Here is a 23,140-nt window from a genome sequence, read left to right as displayed (position 1 = left end):
CTCGTGTCCTTTCTTTCAAGGGCACCGACCTCATGCATGTGGGCTCAATCCTTAGGACTTAATTTCTCCCCAGAGGCCCCACCTCCAGGTATAATCACAGTGGGAATTAGGGCTTAAACATGTGAATTTTGAGGGAACACAGACATTCAGTCCACAGCAGCTTCTGCTACTAAAGTGCTAAAGCCTATGCTGGTGCCCTTGGTGTGCTTCCCCCCCCCCCACTCTCTCAGCTGGTCAGGGCCTCACTCCTCTCTGGGGGACATAGTCGCATATTGCCTCTCCTGCAGGCTCTCAGGTGGTCTGCCCGGCAGTGAGGACCTCTCACTAGGAAGCTCCCAGCCAGACTTTCAGTTAACTGCTGTGTCCTCTCAGGGGAAAACATGGGAATCCTTAATTCTTGTTCACATCCCACAGGGACCAAGTTGTTTTTACAGGGGCAGCCCAAAGGAAGTCTGTTTGATAAGCCCTGAATTGAAAATAGAATGCCTTCTGAACTGTTTCTTACACACTTTTCTAGGTGTTTCCAAAACATCTTCCCTCAAATACACACACACACACACACACACACACACACACACACACACACACACACGCACACACACACAATTACCTAACAAATTTTACATTGTCAAGATTAGGATTTGAACCTGAGTCTGACTCCAAAACCCATGCCATTATTCTATACAAAGTAGTCTTATTTGGAAATGTTGCTAGCATCATTACTTTCACACACTGTTAGGTATTTAGAACTGAAAAGCTCCTTAGAGGTTGTTTATTTCATCTGAAAAATTAGAAAGCTGAAATCCGTGAATGGATGATTCGCCCAAGGTCACACAGGACCTGCGGCCTCCGAGTCCTCTCTCCGCGGGCCTGTGAGCCGCCCGCACACGCGGGAGCCCTCGCTGCCCTGGGCCCCAGTGCTTTCTGTTGTCTCTTCTCCTAAACAGCGATTTAGATTGGAATGTCAACTCTACCACTTACTGATTAAGACATCTTACTGAGATCTTCTAAGCCTCAGCATCCTTATCAGCAACATGGTAAAATATAACATCTTAACTTGGAATTACTAGGAGGAAAGGAGATAAACTATCAAAATGCCTAGCAGAGTAAGGACTCAATAAATAGTAGTTTTCTTCTTTCCCAATGCCTTAGTGTTACTCCCTGGAACCCTGTTAGCTGTTGGCTATGAAACCGCATCTGCTGTGTCAGTTGAGCCCTGACCCTGTGAACGTGGCCCGGCTCCCTGGGGTCAGCCATCGCCAGCCTGACCCCCTAATCCCTGGCCCCGCCATGCAACCTCCAGAACCCCGGCTGCCTGAGCTGACTTCCACCCTGGTACACGTTCTCTATCTCTCTCTACCAGCTGCTCAGTCCTGTTGGAACTTTATGACTCTCGACCTATTGCTTGTCAAACTCGGTGCCCTTTAGATCTTGGTGAACATCATTGAAATTTCTCTTAAGGGAACCTTATGATCTCATTTCTCACAGGTGTCCACTAGACAGCCTTCAGCTGTAAGCCTGGCAGCCCCTTCCGGATAGCCTCAGGTGCAGAGAGATGCCCAACGCAAAGCCATGCTCCTTCTGGGCAATGCCACATTCAGTGATGATGGGCCCCAACCTGGGACAGTTCTAAAGGTCATCCTGGCCCCAGAGCTCCCCAAGGACCTCCCTTTGGGCTGAGTCACAGCTTACTTTCCCTCTATCTATTTCTTCTTCCATCCCTCCCCTTCCACAGGTGTTGACCTTCCCCAGTGCTGGCTTGTGTCTTCCTTGTCCCAGGGCATTCCTTAAATATGCCGAGTGCTAATCCTCATTTTAGTTTCAGTTTCAGGGTCCACGAACACGGTCCCCTCAAACTGCACTCAGTTTCCAGCGCTATCAGACTATCAGTCTGTCCGTGTCCAATCGACCCTGCACTCTTCCTACCCACACTCTAGAATAACAGTGTGTGTGTGTGTGTGTGTGTGTGTGTGTGTGTGTGTGTGTGTGTGTGAGAGAGAGAGAGAGAGAGAGAGAGAGAGAGAGAGAGAGAGAGTCTTGCTGCTCTGGTTCCAAGAAGCCAAAGTCACAGGGAGGCCCTCTCACACCTTTCTAATCCTGGGTTGTGTTTGAGTGAAGTCAGCCGTTAGTTGGACTTTAATCTAGAACAACCTCTGTTCTTCTTACCTGTGCCTTATTCTGATAGGCCTTGGACACCAGGGACACAAGGTTAAACCAGCCCACTTTTGCCCTGAAGTGACCATAATCCAGGGAGAGAGGCAGGCGTTACATAAATAAATGATAATAAGGAGCAATTAAATAAGTGTAATTAAAGAGGCACTTTCTACCCCAAGGATCTTTTCCCCTCTTGGTAATTCTTTTTGGGCAGAGTCATTCTGCTGAATAAATGTAGCCACACAGCACAATGTCCGGCACAGTCAGACAGTTATCGAATCAAATCATCTTATTTTGCAGGTTAGGAGATTGAGGGCTTATGACATTAAGTGACTTGCTTAAGGTCCCATAGGCAGTTAATGGCCAAGCTGGGACCAGAACTCAAGTCTCCAGATCTACACTCCCTGAAATTTTGAACTATGCACTTTGCCTCAGGAGGGTAAAATGCATGTGAGTGTGCCATCAGCTTGTCTTGTCAGACATGAACTTGTGGGAAACTGGCTGCCTCCCTCACGGTTTCGACACAACAGATACCTGATTTCAGGCTGTGCTTTGCAAGTGTCTTTGTTCTTTGCGGAAATGAGCCAGCGATGGGGCAGTATTTCAGTCCTGCATTTCATCCCCCTTCATGCTTAGTGGGCTGGCAGAGAAGCATCAGACCACAGCAGTGACATTTACATGAAAAGGACCCATTGTGTCCTTTTAGTAGCACATAGCTCTAAGCCATGCTGCTTTCCCTTTTGCCTTCCTCTGGTGGGCTCTGGCAAGAACTTGGCCCGCCGGAGGGAGCTGCCTGAGTTCTCATGCCTGGAATTATATTCCGTAATTAAAATCAATAGCAAAACAGACACACAGCAGAAAGGTCATAGAACACAACAGAAAACCATTGGGTAGCATATTGCCAGGTATCAAAATAGAGTTTTGAACTTTTCTTTACTCTGCAAATGCCTAAAGCCATCTGTGGGAGAGAGGCAGCGTGCCAAGCTCCAGCCTCACTTGGGAAGGGTTTAACTAAAGAGAAGTCTTCCTGCTTAAACCCTTCAAGGCCCAGTTTTTCAGTCCAGACGTGCCCCTTTGAGGTCTCTGGTCACCCTCATGTCACGTTATGAAGCCAGTGCCAGCATGAGTGAACAGCTAGCCCTGCGGAGTGCACACACCTGTGTCCTGCAGCCTGACCTATCCCGTGCTCTATACCTTACATGCCTCTCGGAATCCCTGCTTCCTGAGCTATTGTTGACCACACTTTGCCCCTTCTGATATGGCAAATTTATTTTTCCATTATACTGTTGATTTGGGTACTTTCTAGTTTTGTATACTGCAGATAAGGTTGTAAGAATATCATTGTTGCATATATTAATATTTATGTATCCCTGTTGAGTGTAACAGTCACTCATTGAGCACGCATACAAATTACCAGTGGCTTAAAATAACACAAATTTAGGCTCCCGGCGCTGAATATGGCAAGCTGGAATTTCACAGTGCTCCAGCTCCCTCTTATTTGGGTCTGTCTCTGCCCTTGCTGCTGCAGGGAGCTTCCTCGAATGTTTCCACGAGCCAGTTGGCTGAGGGGCTGCTGCAGCTGCCAGATACCAGATAGGAGGCTGCGCTGAATGGGAAGGGCCAGGGCACCGTCACTCTTCATCGCTGAGCACCGCCCGTCTCTGGTAGACGGCTCTGGATCTGATTCTCACTGTAATAAATACCCCTCCACTAGTTTGCATGCAGCATCCAGGGACCTACATGCTTCTCCACGAGAGCATTTATATGTTATGGTGAGTGACAAATTTGCAGAAGAATGAAAAGAATCTGCTGCTGAGGAAGACGAGGAAGATAGTGATGATGATGCTGAACCTATTGCTGGATTGAGATTTGCATCCAGTGATAAGTTGGCATTGGAGGCCGTGCTCACTGTAATGTGGGAATGCCAGGCTCTGCATCCAGATCCTGAGGATGAAAGTTCAGTGATAACAACAGAGGAGAATATGATGCAGAAGCACATGAATGAGGGCAGGGGTGTTCCTACGCTTGCACCTCTGAAGTCCAGGCCATTCTGGAGAGATCAGAAGGAATGCCTTTCCAGTCTGTGAGCAGCCAGTGTAACATGGTGGAGTGCGGACAGAAGATGCAATAAGAGATTATGAAGAGGGAGCAGAGGCAGACCCTACACCACAGCTGCCGGGCAGTTTGGGGATGCAGATGTTGATGACTGCAAACAATTTTATGCTTTGGGATTCTGCTTGTAACTGTAAGAAAAAACTTTGTGCCTTTTCCACTCTGGAGTGGGTGTTGATGAAAATATTTTTCCTTTTTTTAAACTTACCTAAACCAGGCCTTGGCCAGTTTGCTCAGTGGTAGAGTGTTGGCCCAGAGTGTGGATGTCATGGGTCCAAGGCACACAGGAGAAGCACCCATCTGCTTCTCCACCCCTCCCTCTCTCCTTCTTCTCTGTCTCTCTCTTCCCCTCCCACAGCCAAGGCTACATTGGAGCAAAGTTGGCCCAGGAACTGAGGATGGCTCCATGGCCTCTGCCTCAGGCGCTAGAATGTCTCTGGCTGCAACAGAGCAATGCCCCAGATGGGCAGAGCATCGCCCCCTAGTGGGCATGATGGGTAGAGCCTGGTCAGGCACATACGGGAGTCTGTCTGACCGCCTCCCCACTTCTAACTTTGGAAAAATACAAAAAGAAAAAAAAATAGAAACTTAACCTAAACCAGTTGTTTCTTGAGAAAGACTGTACTAGGACAAGTTGTCACCAGCAGAAGAAACTATGACCTTTATTAACAAAAATCAATTAAATTATCCAAGAAGACACTTGTGATTTATTTTACTTACCCCCAAACTTTCTGTGTCTAGATATTCTCTGAGTAGGTCTAGAATTTCTGTGTGAGTGTATGTCGGAGATTTGAAGTTGAAGGACTTAGGTTATGGCTTCTCTGCTTCCTGTATAACCATGAACAAGTTATGTAACTTGTGTGAGCCTCGGTTTTCCTACTGTTACCATGGAGCTATTACTAACTTCGTGTGCTTGCTATCAGGGTAAAATCTGCCTTCTCTGAATTACTTAGTCACATAGCCATTGCTGTAACTTGGGGATATGTAAAGTTAACATATTTACCTGTACTATTATTAGAGCACTGATCACACAGGACTACAATGACATACTTATTGTTTCTTGCATGGATCTTTATTCCTGTAAAGACAGGTGTTTTGTGGTGTGTCATCATAAATTGCATATATCAGGTGTAAAAGAATGAGTGAATCTTATTTCTGTCACAGGACTGGTCTGAGAATCCAGTAAGATATTGGTGAGAAAGCACTTTTTAGAATTTCAGAACGCTTCCAAGATACATTATGTTGTTCTGTCAGGAGAAAGCTGTTGAGCCAGGCAGTGAATCTCCAAGTCAGTCACTGAAGTGGACAGGAGCCCCCTCACCAGGGTAGATGCCGGCAGGGGAGTGACATCTGTCTCACTTGGATCTCTCTTTGAGGAACATAGGGTGATCTCTATGGGACACTATTTCTGCCCCTCTAAAGAGAAGCCCTAATTATTGGGGATAATTAGTTGCAGTTTAAGTTCCACTGGGCAATTTGTGAAGGTGTGAATTGCATCTAGGCCCTCCTGGACCTCATGTCCTTTCCTTTGATGTCTTATCCCATCTCTCCTCCTGTGAAATAAGAGCAGAGGATGGAGAAGGCGCCTAAATGGGGCCAAAGCCTAAAGGTAGTCTTTACAAAGGGCCCCCTTGGCCACTCTCCTCTTCCGAGTAAACATGCACCATTCCAGTGGCTGTGAGCGTTTGGGTAGCCAGAGCAGCCTCAGAGAAGGAGTCATTTACTTTCTCATTCAGTAAATGTTTGAGACTTTCTCTGTGCTAAGTGCTAAGAATGCAGAGGTGATTAGAGGTGAACCCCGTGTCCTTGACTTGCTCACAGTCTAGTGGGAAAGACAGATATGAAAATAGACAATTGCAAGGTAGTCTGATGATGATACTAGAAAGAGAAACAACAAAATTGATCATGGCAACCACCATTTATTATCCAAGTAGTAGTCTAGATCAGTGGTCCCCAACCGTTTTTGGGCCACGGACTGGTTTAATGTCAGAAAATATTTTCACGGACCGGTCTTTAGGGTGGGACGGATAAATGTATCACGTGACTGAGACAAGCATCAAGAGTGAGTCTTAGACAGATGTAACAGAGGGAATCTGGTCATTTTTAAAAAAGAAAACATCATTCAGACTTAAATATAAATAAAACAAAAATAATGTAAGTTATTTATTCTTTCTCTGTGGACTGGTACCAAATGGCCCACAGACCGGTACTGGTCCGTGACCTGGGGGTTGGGGACCACTGGTCTAGATGGTTTGCATCTGTTTTCTCTAATGTTTTTTTTTTAATATAAAAAACTAAAACAAGTTATATTTATTGATGGGGCCCACATCCTGATGTCTAGGGGAAAGGAGGTCCCCGAGGAATCCCCCAGGAAAAAGTAGAAATGGAGGCGAGGGTCAGGGTCAGGCCCATACAGAAAAGAACATCTCTGAAGTCCTTGCGGATTTTTTTCTGCATAAAATGAAAGTCTTTCGTGTGGGACCTCCCAGCCTCCAAGCCTTGACCAAGAGTCCAGTCTAATTTTTTTACCCTCACCTGTCATAATTCCCTTTTATTGGATGATGGAAATGAGGCACAAGTAATTAATTCACTGGAAGAGTAGAGGCAAGTTTGGCGAGGTTATTGAAATGAAGGAAGACAGCAAGGTTCTCGCTGCCTAGAAAAACAATGTTTATATAAAAATATGGATCGTGAAATAAGTAAATCAGAAAAAAACAAGAACTGCAGGATTCCACACATTGGTGGGACATAAAAACGAGACTAAGAGACATGGACAAGAGAGTGGTGGTTACAGGGGGCAGGGGGAGGGAAGGAGGGAGAGGGGGGGGGTGGGGGAGGGGCACAAAGAAAACTAGATAGAAGGTGACGGAGGACAATCTGACTTTGGGTGATGGGTATGCAACATAATTGAATGACAAGATAACCTGGACATATTTTCTTTGAATATATGTACCCTGATTTATTGATGTCACCCCATTAAAATTAAAAAAAAAAAAAAAAAAAAAAGATGGATCTGTTATTGACCAAAACTTCAGTGTGAACCCAAGAAAATTAGCCCAACAAACCTGTTCTGGACCTGACTCCCAGATCTTTTTCTCTCCATTTCCTGAGTTTCCACTCTAAGTACATCATTCTTTATCTTAAAGTTTTGAATTGTTTTTAAATACAAGGTGGATTTGAAGTCAAAAGGAACAAAATGATAGTCTCAAACCCAGTCACTTAATAGCTAGCAATTACAATGTGTGGCTGTCTCAAGCCAGCCATTGGTTTGGAAACTCTGATCTGATAGTCTGTGAATATTTGTTCAGTAACAATCTAGAAAAGATGTTGGAATGCTTCATGGGTAGAAGAGGGCAGAAGGAAGGTTCCTGGCTGCAGGACATCGCCTCTGCACTGTTATCTGGAAAATTTCAGCGTTGGTCCAAATTTGCAAACCCTTTCAGCAAAATAAAACCTGAAGATTAGGACCTACCTTCCCTCTGCAATTAGTAAAACTCCATTGTAGCTCAGGCATGGGAGTCTTCTCTTTTCCACACCTCCACCCCAACGTCTTATCGGGTTCTTACTCCAAACACACAGAGGACAGTCCTGTTACAGGGATGCTTGCCATCATCTTACTGTTCTGTATGATGCTGAATCTTAGAGATTTGCATCGTTGGCAACTGCCCTTGTGGACCTCCTCCTAATCAAAATCTGTTTTGATTTTGATCTTGTCCCTTACCTTCTAAAATTGCAATAATGACAATACCTACTGTTGCCCCTAATTCCAGCCTCCTTTGCTGCCCACTATCCCAGGGAAGACTGTGCCAAGCAAACGGTCCATTGGGAAAGGTCATTATCCTTCCCAGAACAAACGATTCTGGTTTCTTAACTCCAGCTTCTCTACCCCTGCCTTGGGGTTTAGAGTACGTCAGAATTGGGGCAGGGAGGGGGGGGTTCCTCTCTTTTCTATTGGAGGCATAAAAAAAACTTTGACCTTTTTTTCCTTTTCTGTGCTAAGTCAGAGAAATACATACGCAAGATGGTGGGGAGCGGGGTCTTTGTCTTATTAGCCAGGGCCTTTGTCTTAGGCAGTGAAGAATGATGGGACAGAGCTCACCGGAGGGGAGAAAGCGAAGGTCTCCTTGGTTAGGGACTGGTTTCAGGTTCTGCTATGAGAGATGAGGGCCAAAAAGGCCCTTCCTTAATCAGGAAAGGAGGCAAGGATATTTGAAAGAAACCCTATTCGAGAATAAAAATTAATATTTAATACTCTGTATTTCCAGAGTATCTTCAGAGTAGTACCAAGCACTGTCATAAAATCCTTGCATTTTATTACCACAGTCCTCACACTGTGAGACTCGTATTATTTCACTTACTTCGTGTACAAAGAGGCAGACTCTGAGACTGGAAGATTCTTGAAACATTGCACCTTTAGTAAACTATGGAGCTGAGGCTTTGCTCTGGGCCACTCTAGCTCACAGGACTACCTTCTCCTCACATGGCATACTATTCCTGTTCCGATGGGAACAGTGGTTCCAACTTAAAATAACTTAAACTTATGGACTATACCTTGAGAGTTTCTAAAGTGCATTCTTTGTGTTGTTTTAAATGAGTTTATTTCACATTCCCTTGAGTTTGGGGGTAGTATGTAGTTAATGAATGAATTAAATAATTGATTAAACCCATTTTTCTATTAACACTGTAACAGCACTTCCATTAATATGAAAATATAAATGCGTCTCAGAGAGGTTTCCTTTGACATTATAATGATTATATTAAAATTTCAAATATAATAATGAAATTCTAATTGTTTTAGAGAAACAATTAAAAAAGGCTGTATATGAATGCTCTGAAAGAACTATGGGATGTTCATAAAGTACCAAAGAGGAATTTTCAGAGAATTTAATTTTAAAAAAGCACATAATTTTCATTAAATTGGTCTGTAATTACAAAATAATAATCATTTAAAGAGAATCTTCTGTTCTTTGCATCATAGTGAACAAAACAAGAGTTGGCAGGTTAAAACATACAATGTAGCAATTTAGACAAAGTGGTGTAATTCAAAATCAGGTTTACTTAAACCCTTCCACCAGCTTCTTGAAGTGGGTATGCAGGATATATTCCATTTGTCCCTCCCATCATCTCTCTACCCTTTTGCTCTCTCTTCAACCTTGCCCGGAGGCTGACCTGTGTGGATCACACCCACAGACTCCCTTGACAGATGTTTTCAATCGCAGTTCAGCCAATCCGGGACACCACCAAAAGATCATCAGTAATGTTGTGCTGTTTATTTCTCCAGTTTCCTCCCTGAGAGGTCACACTGGCTGACTTTGTCCCTTGATTGAAGTCATTAGGTGCTGTAAAGTGCCCCTCTCAACACAGCCCCTCACCTTCTAGGTCTGGTAAACATTCCACCCCGTTTCCCCTCCCCGCCTCTGGGTACCACACGACCCATCTGCTTTTTCTATATACATTCCGCTTCCACCTCTGAAGAGGGTTCTACTTTACACCCGGCTCCTGCATTAGCCGGTTTGAGTATGTCACCTAGTTTTATTCTGGGCCCCAGAGGATTAACTTTCTCCTCACGTCTTGGTTTGCTTTGGTTTTGGTTTTTTTCCACAAAATCATGAAATTGTTTCAGTTCAAATATTAATTTTAGGCAACTCCCATCATCTCTTTAGACTTTTAATTGCATTACCTCTAAACTGGGGATAATAATTTCTGCATCCAAGGTTGTTCTGAGAACTAAATAATCTGAGTAAAGCATTTAGCACAGGTATTGGCGAATAGTAGGTGCTCTGAAATTACTGGTTTCTTTTTCCTTCCTTTACGAGCTGCTTAGCCCTGCATTTGTCAAAGGGGAACTGATGGAGCTGGCAATGCCACATCAGTCTCATTCAACAAATGTGTCGATAGGTTTTCAGGCACTGGAGATGTTTAAGCCCAGGTTGGGCGCTACTAGGCAGGAATGCCAATTCTGGGAACTAGGACGAAAAGCCAGTTTAAATGAATGGAGATTTCATCCCCTCCTCCATAATGAAGTACCCAACTCATTATTTTTAGAGAAGGAATCAATTAATTGGATACGATTCTCTAGTATTGTCCACATTGCCAGGAATAGGATTTTTCTTGGCCTGCTCACCCACACTCACCTGGACTCTCCACTGTCCCTTGAATAGGGCTTTAAAAGTGGCCCTGTTAAGTAAAATGTGGCAGACAGAGAAAGGCAAATGCTGTACCATGATAATATCACTTATACTGTGAAATCTAAAAAAGGAAGAAGAAGAAGTTCAACTTATAGAAACAAAGAGTCAAAAAGTAATTGCCAGGGGTAATAAGGTACAAACTTTCAGTTATAAGATGAACAAGGTCTGAGTGTCTAAGGTATAATATGTTGACTATAGCTGATAATACTGTGGTCTCACCAAAATAAATAAATAAATAAATAAATAAATAAATAAATAAATAAATAAATAAAGTAAATATGTGACGTGATGGATTGGTTAACTCAAAGGTGGGAATTCTTTCACAATGTATACATCTATCAAATCACCAGCTGTACACTTTAAATATATTACGGTTTTGTCCATTTTACCTCAGTCAAACTAGGGGAAAGGTGGCCATGCAACCTTAAGTCTGGCTGGCTCCAAACAGGTCTCACTCACCTGTCACACACTCGTTGGTATCTATGTCCATTTGAATAAATATTTTGCACCAGTTGTGAGCTTTTGTTGGACCCTGGAGGAACCGCAGCCAGTCAATAGGTTTCTGTTGGTCACTTACTGCGTGTTCAGCTCTGCCCTATATCCAGGGGATGCAGTGTGAACAAAACAGTCTTTTCCTCATGGAGCTTTTTGTCTCTTCTCATGGTGAGGCACATGATAAAACAAATATACATTATAGTATCAGTTCCTGATAAGTGACATGTGGAAAAGTAAGGCAGGGAGGGAAATAGGGAGTTAAAGAAGGATTCTTTTAGATAGTGTGAGAGCTCTGAGCAAATGTCTGGATGAAATAAGGGAGTGGGCCGTCTGAAGATGTAGAGGAGAGCATTCCAGGCAAAGGGAACAGCATGGGTTGAGACCCTGAGGTGAGGACAAGCAAGGAAACCAGCATCACTGAGCAGAGTGAACATGTGGTAAGAATGAGATCAGAGAAATGACTGGGAGTTGGCTCACATGTTGAATTTGTAGGCCATGGTGAGGATTTTGGATGAATTTTGCTCTAAATTTTTAATGGGAGGCCACTAGAAGGCTTTCCACAAAGGAAGTGATGTGGATCTAACTTATATGTGTAAGACATCGCTTGGCTGCTGGCTAGAGAATAGACTAAAGGGTCCAGGGAAGGGGACGGAGCAGGAGTGAAGGCAGGGTGGTCCCCGCCCAGGTTGCTGCAGGACTGAGGAGGAGGGTGAGGAGAGCTCAGACAAGGAGGTGCTGCAGTGGCCCAGCAGAAGGGAAGTGGTGGTTTGTGGGAGCTGAGGAAGGAGGTGACTTCAGTGGTCTAGGGAAGAGCTGGCAGGGCTTAGGTACTAGAGGTGGAGTGCTGAATATATTTCTCAGACAGTGTCCAAAGAATGTGCTGTGGGTTTCGAGTGAGGTGTAGAGAGAGGAACCAAGAATGATTGCTAGGTTTTTAGCCTCAATGACTGGCTAGTGCAATTGAAGGAAAAAAATAAAGAATTCTGCTTCAGACATGCCAGGTTTGAGATGTCATTAGATATGCAAATAAAGATGTCTTGTAGGCAATTAGATATATGTCTGAAGCTCAGCAGAAAGTTAGGGCATGAGATATAAATTTGAGAGTTAGAAGGATCAAACTGGATTTTAAAGCCCCAGGATTGGATCATTGCAGAGAGCAGGGACAGAATGCATTCTGACCATTAGAGAGCTCACAAGCCCTCTCTTCTCTGCTGTTCTATGAGAACCTGAGGAGACAAGACCACAGTAAGCCCAGCTGTATTTAGCTGTTTCCCTGGCACTTGATGCAGAGTACTACTGGTCAGAAGTAGAGTAACTAGTATAGATTACCTGGGGTTATACATATCAGGATTCTGATTCTGAAGGTCACCCCTGGGCTGTGTAACCTTCAGAAAATCACTTAACCTTTTCAAACTTGTTTTTTTATTTTTAAAAGGGACATATAAATAATAATGGATGGAATGGAATGTTACCTGTTACATAGTAAGCCCTTAATAAGTGTTAGCTGTTAATATTAAAATTATCATGTTTATTAATGTTAGGAACTCATTGCTTTCCCCCTCTTCCTCTGTTCTCCTCTTTCCTGCTCTTGGTCATATTTGGGAATGAATGAATTTGGAAGCAAAATGACTCCTTTCTCAGATCTTGACAATATATTTCATTTGATACAGCGATGACTCTTTTTATAACCGATGCTGTCCTTAATTGCTGTTTAATTACATAGATTATGTCTTTATTATATTTAATGTCTTCTTTGTAAAGAAAGTCATCTTTAAAAAAGAAAGAAATTGACATAAAAAAAAACAGTGTTTGGTCAAAGAAGTGATTTGGAAACTAATAAAAAGCCACCATTATGTGCTTGGCTTATTTTCTTTCTTTCTTTCCTCTGCTCCCTTCCTCCTTCCCTCCCTTCCTCCTTCTTTCTCTCTCCCTCCTTCTTTCTCCCTCTCTCCCCTCCCTTCTCCCTCTCTCCCCTCCCTTCCTCCCTTCCTCCCTTCCTCCCTTCCTCCCTTCCTCCCTCTCTCCCCTCCCTTTCTCCCTTCCTCCCTTCCTCCCTTCCTCCCTTCCTCCCTTCCTTCCTTCCTTCCTTCCTTCCTTCCTTCCTTCCTTCCCCCCTCTGTCCCCCTCCCCCATCCCTCCCCCTCCCTTCCTCCCCCTCCCTCCCTCCCTCCCTCCCTCCCTTCCTTCCTTCCTTCCTTCCTTCCTTTCTTCCTTCCTTCCTTCCTTCCTTCCTTCCTTCCTTCCTTCCTTCCTTCCTTCCTTCCTTCCTTCCTTCCTTCCTTCCTTTCTTCCTCCCTCCCTTTCTTCTAACAGCTTTATTAGCTGTAATGCTTGGCTAATTTTCAACCATGATTTGCAAATCTACTTGACAGACTCAATACAGTTTTAGTCGGAAGATGCATGTAGGTTTATAAGTAACTGTTTAAGAAGTATTTGTGTGAAGTGCAGTTTTGTAAGTAGAATTGGGTTTCAAATAAGAAATTATATGTAAAAATATCACACAGTATATATTATATGGCATACTCTTGATGTACTTTGATGACTTAAATCAGACATGTTCAGTAAGATAGAGCACAGCAATTAATGAGGTGATGGGAATGGTGTTAAGCACTCAAATATTAAATATTTTTATTAAAGGGAAAATCTTTTTGTATTCAGTTGTCCATTGTCAGTATATTTTGTTGAATTGACACTGACTAACATAATTACACAGGTTTCAGGTGTCCAGTTCTATAACACATCTCTGCACATGGTATTCTGTATTCACCCCTGCCTCCCAAGTCAAGTCTGTCCATTACCGCTTGTACCCCTATACGCTCCTCCTCCTACCCTGGCAACCACCACACTGTTGTCTGTGTTCATCAGTCTTTGTGTGGGTTTTTTTTTTATCTTTTTATGCTCCAACCTCCCCTCATCCACCTTCCCCTTATAGTTGTCAGCCTGCTCTCTTTGTATGAGTCTGTCTCTGTTTTGCTTGTTATTTCAGTTTGTTCATTAGATTTCATGTAAGAGTAAAATCATATGGTACTTGTTTTTCTCTCACTGGCTTATGTCACTTAGCATTATGATCTCCAGGTCCATCCATGCTGTTTCAAAAGGTAAGATTTCCATCTTTTATACCGCCGAGTATAAATGTACCACTGTGTAAATGTACCACAACTTTTTATCTACTCATCTACTGATGGACACTGGTGCCATTTCCAGACTATGGCTGCTGTAGATAATGCTGGAATGACCACAGGAGTGCAAATAGTCTTTCAAATTGATGTTTCTGGATTCTTAGGGTATATTCTCAGAAGTGGGATCACTAAGTGAAAAGGCAGTTCCATTTTTAATTTTTTGAGGTAACTCCATATTGCTTTCTATAGTGGCTGTACCAGTTTGCATTCCCCCCAACAGAGGCACAAGGGTTCCCTTTTCTCCACACCCTCGCCAGCACCTGTTGTTTGTTGATTTATTGATGATGATGATAGCCATTCTCACTGGTTTGAGGTGATATCTCATTGTGGTTTTACTTTGCATTTCTCTGATAATTAGTGACCCTGAGCATCTTTTCATATGTATATTGGCCATCTGTATATCCTCTTTAGAAAAGTGTCTATTCAGGCCCTGGCCGGTTGGCTCAGCGGTAGAGCGTCGGCCTAGCGTGCGGAGGACCCGGGTTCGATTCCCGGCCAGGGCACATAGGAGAAGCGCCCATTTGCTTCTCCACCCCTCCGCCGCGCTTTCCTCTCTGTCTCTCTCTTCCCCTCCCGCAGCCAAGGCTCCATTGGAGCAAAGATGGCCCGGGCGCTGGGGATGGCTCTGTGGCCTCTGCCTCAGGCGCTAGAGTGGCTCTGGTCGCAATATGGCGACGCCCAGGATGGGCAGAGCATCGCCCCCTGGTGGGCAGAGCGTCGCCCCATGGTGGGCGTGCCGGGTGGATCCCGGTCGGGTGCATGCGGGAGTCTGTCTGACTGTCTCTCCCTGTTTCCAGCTTCAGAAAAATGAAAAAAAAAAAAAAAAAAAAAAAAAAGAAAAGTGTCTATTCAGGTCCTTGTACCATTTTTTAATTAGACTGTTTGCTTTTTTGGTGTTCAGTTTCTAAGTTCTTTATAAATTTTGGATATTAATTCTTTGTCAGATATTGGCGAATATGTTCTCCCATTCAGTAGGTTGTCTGTTCATTTTATTAATGGTTTCCTTTGCTGTGCAAAAAAAAAATTAAGTTTGTTATGGTCCCATTTGTTTATCTTATCTTTTATTTTCCTTGCACAAGGTGTATAAAAAATATTGGTAAGAGAATGTCCAAATTTTACTTCCTATGTTTTCTTCTATAATATGTATAGTTTTTAGTCTAATACTAAGTCTTTAACACATTTTGAGTTTATTCTTTTGTGTGGTTTAAGAAGGTGGTCTAGTATCTTAAAAAAAATTTTGTTTGCATATAGCTGTCCAATTTTCCCAACACCATTATTGAATATACTGTGTTTACCCTATTGTATGTTCTTTTCCCCTTTGTCAAATATTAATTGACCATATAGGTGTGGGTTGATTTCTGGGCACTCTGTTCTGTTCCATTGATCTATATGTCTATTTTTATACCAGTACCATGCTGTTTTGGTTACTATGGCCTTGTAGTATAGTTTGATACTAGGTAGTTTGATTCCTCCAACTTTTTTCTTCCTTCTCAAGATTAGGCTGTGGCTTATTCAGGGTCTTTTGTGGTTCCACAAATTTTTTTTGGATATTTGTTCTAGTTCTGTGCAATACATTGTTGGTATCTTGATAGGAATTGTGTTGAATCTATAGATTGCTTTGGGTAATATGAACATATTAATGGTGGTCATTCTTCCTGTCCATGGACATGGTATATGCTTCCATTTCCTTGTATCTTCTTCAATTTCTTTCTTCAGTGTCTTATAATTTATTGAGTACAGGTCTTTTGCCTCCTTGGTTAAATTTATTCTTAAGGATTATATTCTTTTTGAAGCAATTTTGAATGGTATTTTTTTCTTGGTTTCCCTTTCTGATATATCATTATTGTTATATAAAAATGCGATTGTTCTGGATATTTCTTTTGTATCCTGCTACTTTACTGAATTAATTTATCAGTTCTAGCAGATTTTTTGGTGGAATCTTTAGGGTTCTCTATATACAGTTTCATGCCATCTGCAAATAATGACAGTTTAACCTCTTCCTTTACAATTTAGATGCCTTTTATTATTTTTGTATGATTGCTGTGGCTAACTAAGACTTCCAGTACTATTAGCTGACATCCTTGCCTTGTTCCTGATCTAAAGAGAAACTCTTGTAATTTTTGTCCTTTGAGTATAATGTTGACTGTGGATTTGTCATATATGGCCTTTATTATGCTGAGGTATGTTCTTTCTAGTCCCACTTTGCTGAGAGTTTTTACCATAAATTGGTGCTGGATTTTGTGAAATGTATTTTCTGCATCTATTGATATGATTATGTGATTTTTGTATTTTATTTTGTTTATGTGGTATATTGCATTTATTATTTTACAGATGTTTTACCAACCTTGCATTCTTGGATTAAATCCCACTTGAACATGGTGGATGACCTTTGTAAAATATTACTGGATCCAGTTTGCTGATATTTTGTTGAGGATTTTAGTATCTATGTTTATCAGGGATATTGGCCTATAATTTTGTTTCTTTGTAGTGTCTTTATTTAGTTTTGGAATTAAAATAATGCTGGCCTAGTAAAATGAGCTTAAGAGTCTTGCCTCTTCTTGAATTTTTTGGAATAATTTCAGAAGTACAGGTGTTAATTCCTTTTTGAATGTTTGGTACAGTCCACTGGTAAAGTCAACCATGCTGGAACTTTTGTTTGTTGGGAGTTTTTTAATTACTGCTTCAATTTCACTGGCTGTAATCCGTCTATTCAGATTCTCTGATTCTTCTAGATTAAGTTTTGGAAGATTGTATGTTTCTAGGAATTTATCCATTTCATCCAGATTGTTCAATTTGTTGGCATATAGTTGTTTGTAATATTTTCTTACAATACTTTGTATTTCTTTGGTGTCTGTTATTGCTTATCCTCTTTCATCTCTGATTTTATTGGTTCCTCTCTTTTTTCTTTCTTTTTTAATGTGTCTGGTTAAATATTTGTCAATCTTGCTTATCTTTTCAAAGATCTAGCTCTTGGTTTTATTTTTTTCAGTCTCTATTTTGTTTATTTCTATTCTTTTTTTTTTCAAGAGAGAGAGAGAGAGAGAGAGAGAGGGATTGACTGGGACAGACAGACAAGAAGGAAGAGAGATGAGAAGCATCAATTCTTCATTGTGGTACCTTAGTTGTTCATTGATTGCTTTCTTATATGTGCCTTGACTAGGAGGCTCCAGCCGAGCCAGTGACCTTGGGCTCAAACCAGCGACCATGGCATTATGTCTATGACCCCCACGCTCAAGCCATTGACCCCTAGCTCAAGCTGGTGACCTTGGGGTTTCAAACCAGGGTCTTCAGTGTCCCAGGCCAGTGCTCTATTCACTGCGCTACTGCCTGTTTATTTTTACTCTTATCTTTATTATTTTCTTCCTTCTATTGACTTTGGGCTTTGTTCTTTTTTAAGTTTTAAGTTCCTTTAAGTGTAAGATCAGATTTTTCATTTTTTCTTTTTTTTTTGTTTTCCTTTTTAAGTAGACCTGTAATGCTACAAAATTTTCCTCTTAGTACTGTTTTGCTGTGTCCATAGATTTCTGATTGTTGTGTTATTTTCATTTGTTTCAAGGTATCTTTGATTTATTCCTTGATCTCATCGTTTTAGTATGAGACCCATTCATTGTTTTAGTAACGTTTCTGGGCATCATCTGGAATGGCAACAGCAAGCACCTGAAGCACTGTGGGAAGATTTTAAATATTTAGTCTGTGCCAAGCCACAATTCAGGTCGTTGTGTGTATTTAACTTGATAAAGCGATGAATTATATATGAGAGTCTTTTCCTATCATTTGCTCTTATGTGTGTTGACAAAAGTCCTAGCATTTTCTAGGAAGCACATGCCACAAGGATTACAGCAGCACTCTGCAGACAATTTACTTGTAGGGTTTTTATCCCATATACTGCTTTCTTTTCATTGCAGCTACCTTTTTATTTATTAAAACACAATCACTGAACAGGGAATTTTTCCAGTGGCATTTTAAAGCTTGGGTCAAATGCACTCTGTAGTGAATGTACAGTTGTTCCCAAGATTTTGTCTCTTTCAAGTATAAGGAAGCTGTTGGGAAGCTCAACACAATAGCCAACAATTCCAATGAAAATTTGATTCTAATTAAAAGAGAAAATATGTAAGTATATTGTCTTACTTAAAGTTTAAAGCTAAAACGCCCACAATTGTATGCCAGTTGTCAATGCATTAGGTTAGAACTTACATATTTTTTCAGGGTTAATGTTGACCCTACTCACATATTCTTCCTTCAGCCACCTACGCTGGCGCATAGTTTTGTTTTAATTTTCAAAATAGCATATCGGATTATTCTCCACTTAGTTGACCGTAATAATAAAAGATTGTGCATTTAATTACCAGAGTGGAATATCTGTAGTCTGGAGATTTGACACAAAGTGGAACCTCAAATTCTTTGCTGTCTTATTCTAAATGAAAATCTAGTTGCAAGAAATAACATTGCTGGAAGCCTGCTCAGTGATGCACAGTGCATTAATTTCCCTGACCTTGGATCATGCAAGATCATCTGAGAGCTGCATGCCTGGACTGCATTATCTTCATGCTTCATAGAGTTGCCTTTGTAGAAGTGCCCTTTCATATATTGTCCCTGGCCTGCATTGAGGGACTCCATAAAAATAGTCTTATGAGTCTTGACTGGGTAGCTCAGTTGGTTAGAGTGTCATCCTGACTTGTCAAGGTTGTGGGTTTGATACTTGGTCAGGGCGCATACAAGAATCAACCAGGTAGATTAACAAATTGGTGTTTCTCTCTGTTTCTCTCTTACCCTTTATTTTTCTCTTGAGAAATTAATACATAAATCTAATGAACTTTCTTAAAGAATTTGCTCTAAAGGTGGTCAGAAAACAGTTATGAAAGCCTGAGAAATATTTGTCAAGTTTCACAACCAGAACAAATTGTGAGTGAGCAACTGGCTTCTTGTTGTCCCAACCAAGTGGATTATTTTTTAATTTTATGAACTAGTCTTAGTCCTTTTTTTGCTTGGCTACTAAGAAGCTCAAATGTAAAGGCTACTTCTAATGAGTGCAAAGGACTTTATGGTATAGATTTGTTTGTACAACCTTACTTCAAAATTTGTTTCATTTTCCTTCCCATGATTTGTTGTTTTCTTTTTTTTTGTTTAATATTTATATTTATATACATTTTTATGTCACTTCACATTTATTTTGGACCTAAACTACAAACACATACACACACAGAGTCACATGCACACACAAAATATAATTTTTGGCAATTATGAGGTCAGAGATCCAGGAAATTTAACTGGGTTGACCCTTTTGTATTCAAGTGTTTGATCTAAAGCAGTGGTAGTCAACCTGGTCCCTACTGCCCACTAGTGGGTGTTCCAGCTTCCATGGTGGGCGGTAGCAGAGCAACCAAAGTATAAATAAAAAGGTAGATTTAACTATAGTAAGTTGTTGTTTTATAAAGATTTATTCTGCCAAACAGCGAAAATCTGACATAAAGTACTTGGTAAGTAATCATTATTATGTGCTTTAACTTGCTGTAACTCTGCTTGATAAATTTTATAAAGTAAAGTTACTTCCTTACTTTATAAATCACCATTACTGTGGAACCGGTGGGCGGTTAGAAAATTTTACTACTAACAGAGATACAAAAGTGGGCAGTAGGTATAAAAAGGTTGACTACCCCTGATCTAAAGCAAATAGATGTCCCCCCAATATTTCTAGATTTTTAATATAGAAGTGGATATATTGAGTGTTTTATCCAAGGTGAGTGTGCCTAGAGTTTAAACACAGAGAAAGTCCTTGGCTGTGTGAGGGTAAGATTTGTGATTTACTATGAGGATCGTCTTGTCCTCTCACTCAGCCCTGAAGGCATCCCTCTCTCACAGTGACGCACTCACACGTAATCACAATGTGTAGAGGCGTCTGAGGTGGCAGGTTCTGAGGTGCTTGGAGGGAAATGGGCAGTTCAATCACCCTTTTTTTTATTGAATTGGTAAATTTTAGATTTGGGAGTCGGAGAGAATGGGTTCAAATTCTAGTTCTTTTATTCAGGAGCAATACAACATTGGGATAAAAGTGAACTCTATCTCAAACACTTTATCTTAAAAAGTTGGTTAATAGTTCTTATATGCCAAGATGATCATGAAGGTTTAACAAGGTGGTGGGCTCCACATAGAAAATGCCCATTAATTGGTGGATATTATTACTATAATGACCACTGCTATTAGTTTTATCTTTTTTTAATATCTATCACCTGCCTTTATTGTGGGACCTGCATACCCAAATGCAAGGTTTTTTATCACCATTGAATCCATCTATTCAATTATTGTGCCAATAACTTCTAGACAATGAAGAGATGGATATAGGCACAGAGCGTCTACCATCAAGGAGCTTATACTCTAGTGAAGAGAAACAAAATTTCAGATTGTAGCAAGTGCTATGAAGGAAATAAAAAGGGGAATGAGAGAGAGAGAGAGAGAAAGAGAGAGAGAGAGAGAGAGACCATAGTTAAGGGTCTAATCTGAATGAAGTGTCCAGAGGACTTTTTTCAAGGGTAGCATCTGGGATGAGATCTGAAAGATAAGGAGTTGAGGGAAGAACATTCAAGAGAAAGGGAACAGCAGATGAAAGGCCTTGGGGTAGGAATCCATTTGATACATTTGAAGGATGGAAAAAGGGTCCGTAGGGATAGAACAGAGAAGGGAAGAAAGAAAGCAGAGCCAGACAAAGCAAGTGGAGGTCACATCATGGTGGTGAGCTTAACCTTTTTTTTTTCACGTGCAATTAAAAAGCAGTAGAAGTTTTTTTAGCATGTGTGTAAAAAAATCTAATATTAATGACATCAAACTAAAAATATTTTGCATCACAAAGGGAACCATCAACAAAACAAGAAGGCAACCTACTGCATGGGAGAAGTTATTTGCAACTGATATATCTGATAAGAGACTGATATCCAAAACATATAAAGAACTTATACAGCTCAACATCAGAACACACACACACAAACACAAAATTTGATTTAAAAAATGGACATGATAATTATACTATATTGAGCTCCATAGAGATACAGCTGGGGCAAGTGCACGCCGGATGGCACTAGGCGACTCTTTGCTCGCTGAGGAAAAGTGATTAAAGATGGGCAAAGGAGATCCTAAGAAGCTGAGAGGAAAAATGTCATCATATGCTTTCTTTGTGCAAACTGCTGGGAGGAGCACAGGAAGCACCCAGATGCTTCAGTCAACTTCTCAGAGTTTTCTAAGAAGTGCTCAGAGATGTAGAAGACCATGTCTCCTAAAGAGAAAGGAAAGTCTGAAGACATGGCAAAGGCAGACTAGGCCCCTTATGAAAGAAAAGTGGAAACTTATGTCCCCTCTAAAGGAGAAAGAAAAAAGGAGTTCAAGGATTCCAGTACACCCAAAAGGCCTCCTTCGGCCTTTTTCTTGTTTTGTTCTGAGTATTGCCCAAAAATCAAAGGAGAGCATCCCAGCCTGTCCATTGGTGATGCTACAAAGAAGTGGCTGCAGGTGACAAGCAGCCTTATGAGAAGAAGGCTGCTAAGCTGAAGGAGAAATATGAAAAGGATATGGCTGCATACCAAGCCAAAGGAAAACCTGATGTGGCAAAAAAAAAGGGGGCTGTGGGGGATGAGGGAGGTGTCAAGACTGAGAAAAGCAAGAAAAAGAAGGAAGGGGTAGAAGACGAGGAAGATGAAGAGGAGGAGGAAGATGAATAAGTTGGTTCTAGCACAGTTTTTTTTTTCATGTCTATAAAATATAACCGCCCCTGGACACAACTCACCCCTTTTAAAGAAATAAATTGAAATGTAAGATTTATTTGTAAACTGTACAGTATCTTTTTTTGTGTAGTTAACACACTACCGAATGTGTGTTTGGATAGCCCTGTCCTGGTGGTATTTTCAATAGGCACCAACCTTGCCGGTATGGGGGTGGGGGGCTTGTAAATGGCATGGCTTTTTAAAGCAGGTTCTTGCTGGAGCACAGCACAGATTAGCTACATATGGGGATGGTAGTTTCTTCATTTTCAGTTGTCTCTGCTGCAGCTTATATGAAATAATTGTTCTGTTAGCCGAATACCACTCTGTAATTGAAAATAAAAAGTTGCAACTGTTTTTTTTTACATTCTGAATGCTTCTAAGTAAATAAATTGTTTTATTAAACACAAACAAAAAAATTGGACATGATATACAACTAAAATCAAACAACACAAGTGGAACAATGAGTTGATGCTTCTCTCTCTCTCTTTTTCCCTTCCCTCTCCTTCCTCTCTCTCTCAATCAATGGAAAAATATTTTTAAAAAGGATATGAATATCCAGTTCTCCAACAAGGGCACAGCAATGGCTGACAGATACATGAAAAGAATTTCAGTATCACTAATCATCTGGGAAATGCAAATCAAAACCACAATGAGATGGCACCTCACACCTGCCAGAATAGTTATTATCAATAAATAAATAACACGTATTGGTGAAGATGTGGAGAAAAGGGGACCTTTTTGTACTGTTGGTGGGAATGTAAGTTGTTGTAGCCACTATGGAAAGAAGCATGGTGTTACCTCAAAATATTAAAAATAAAATTACTATATAGCCCTGTGATTGTGCTTCTGGGCATTTATCCAAAGAAACCGAAAACACTAATTAGAAAAGACATATGCACCCCTATGTTCATTACAACATTATTTACAATATCCAAGATACAGAAAGCAACCTAAGATAAGTAAATGGATAAAGAAGTGGTACATATATACAACGGAATATTACTCAGGCACAAAAAATAATGAAATTTTACTATTTGTGGCAAAATAGATGGAGCTACAGGGTGTTATGCTCAGTGAGAGACAGAGAAAAAAATATCATATAATTTCACTTATATGTGGAATCTGAAAAACAAAATACATGACCAAACAAAACAAACAAACAGAAATAAACTCATAGAAACAGAGAACAAATTGATGGTAGCCAGATGGGAGGAGGGTTGGGGGAAAGGGTTTCAGAAATGCAAATTGCCAGTTATAGAAACAG

The 23,140-nt window shown here is 41.1% G+C and overlaps 1 protein-coding gene and 1 pseudogene across 1 annotated transcript in view; both read left to right on the top strand.

The window, feature by feature from the left end:
* AGBL4 (AGBL carboxypeptidase 4) overlaps window positions 1-23,140 on the top strand; it is a 1,215,313-nt gene that overhangs the window by 664,755 nt on the left and 527,418 nt on the right. The window lies entirely within an intron of this gene.
* LOC136397666 (high mobility group protein B1 pseudogene) lies at window positions 21,237-21,834 on the top strand (annotated as a pseudogene).

The sequence above is a fragment of the Saccopteryx leptura genome, chromosome 3, assembly GCF_036850995.1.
Source record: "Saccopteryx leptura isolate mSacLep1 chromosome 3, mSacLep1_pri_phased_curated, whole genome shotgun sequence".
Taxonomy (NCBI): domain Eukaryota; kingdom Metazoa; phylum Chordata; class Mammalia; order Chiroptera; family Emballonuridae; genus Saccopteryx; species Saccopteryx leptura.
Note: the sequence above shows the minus strand (reverse complement) of the source record. Positions and strands in the feature narration are given on the sequence as shown.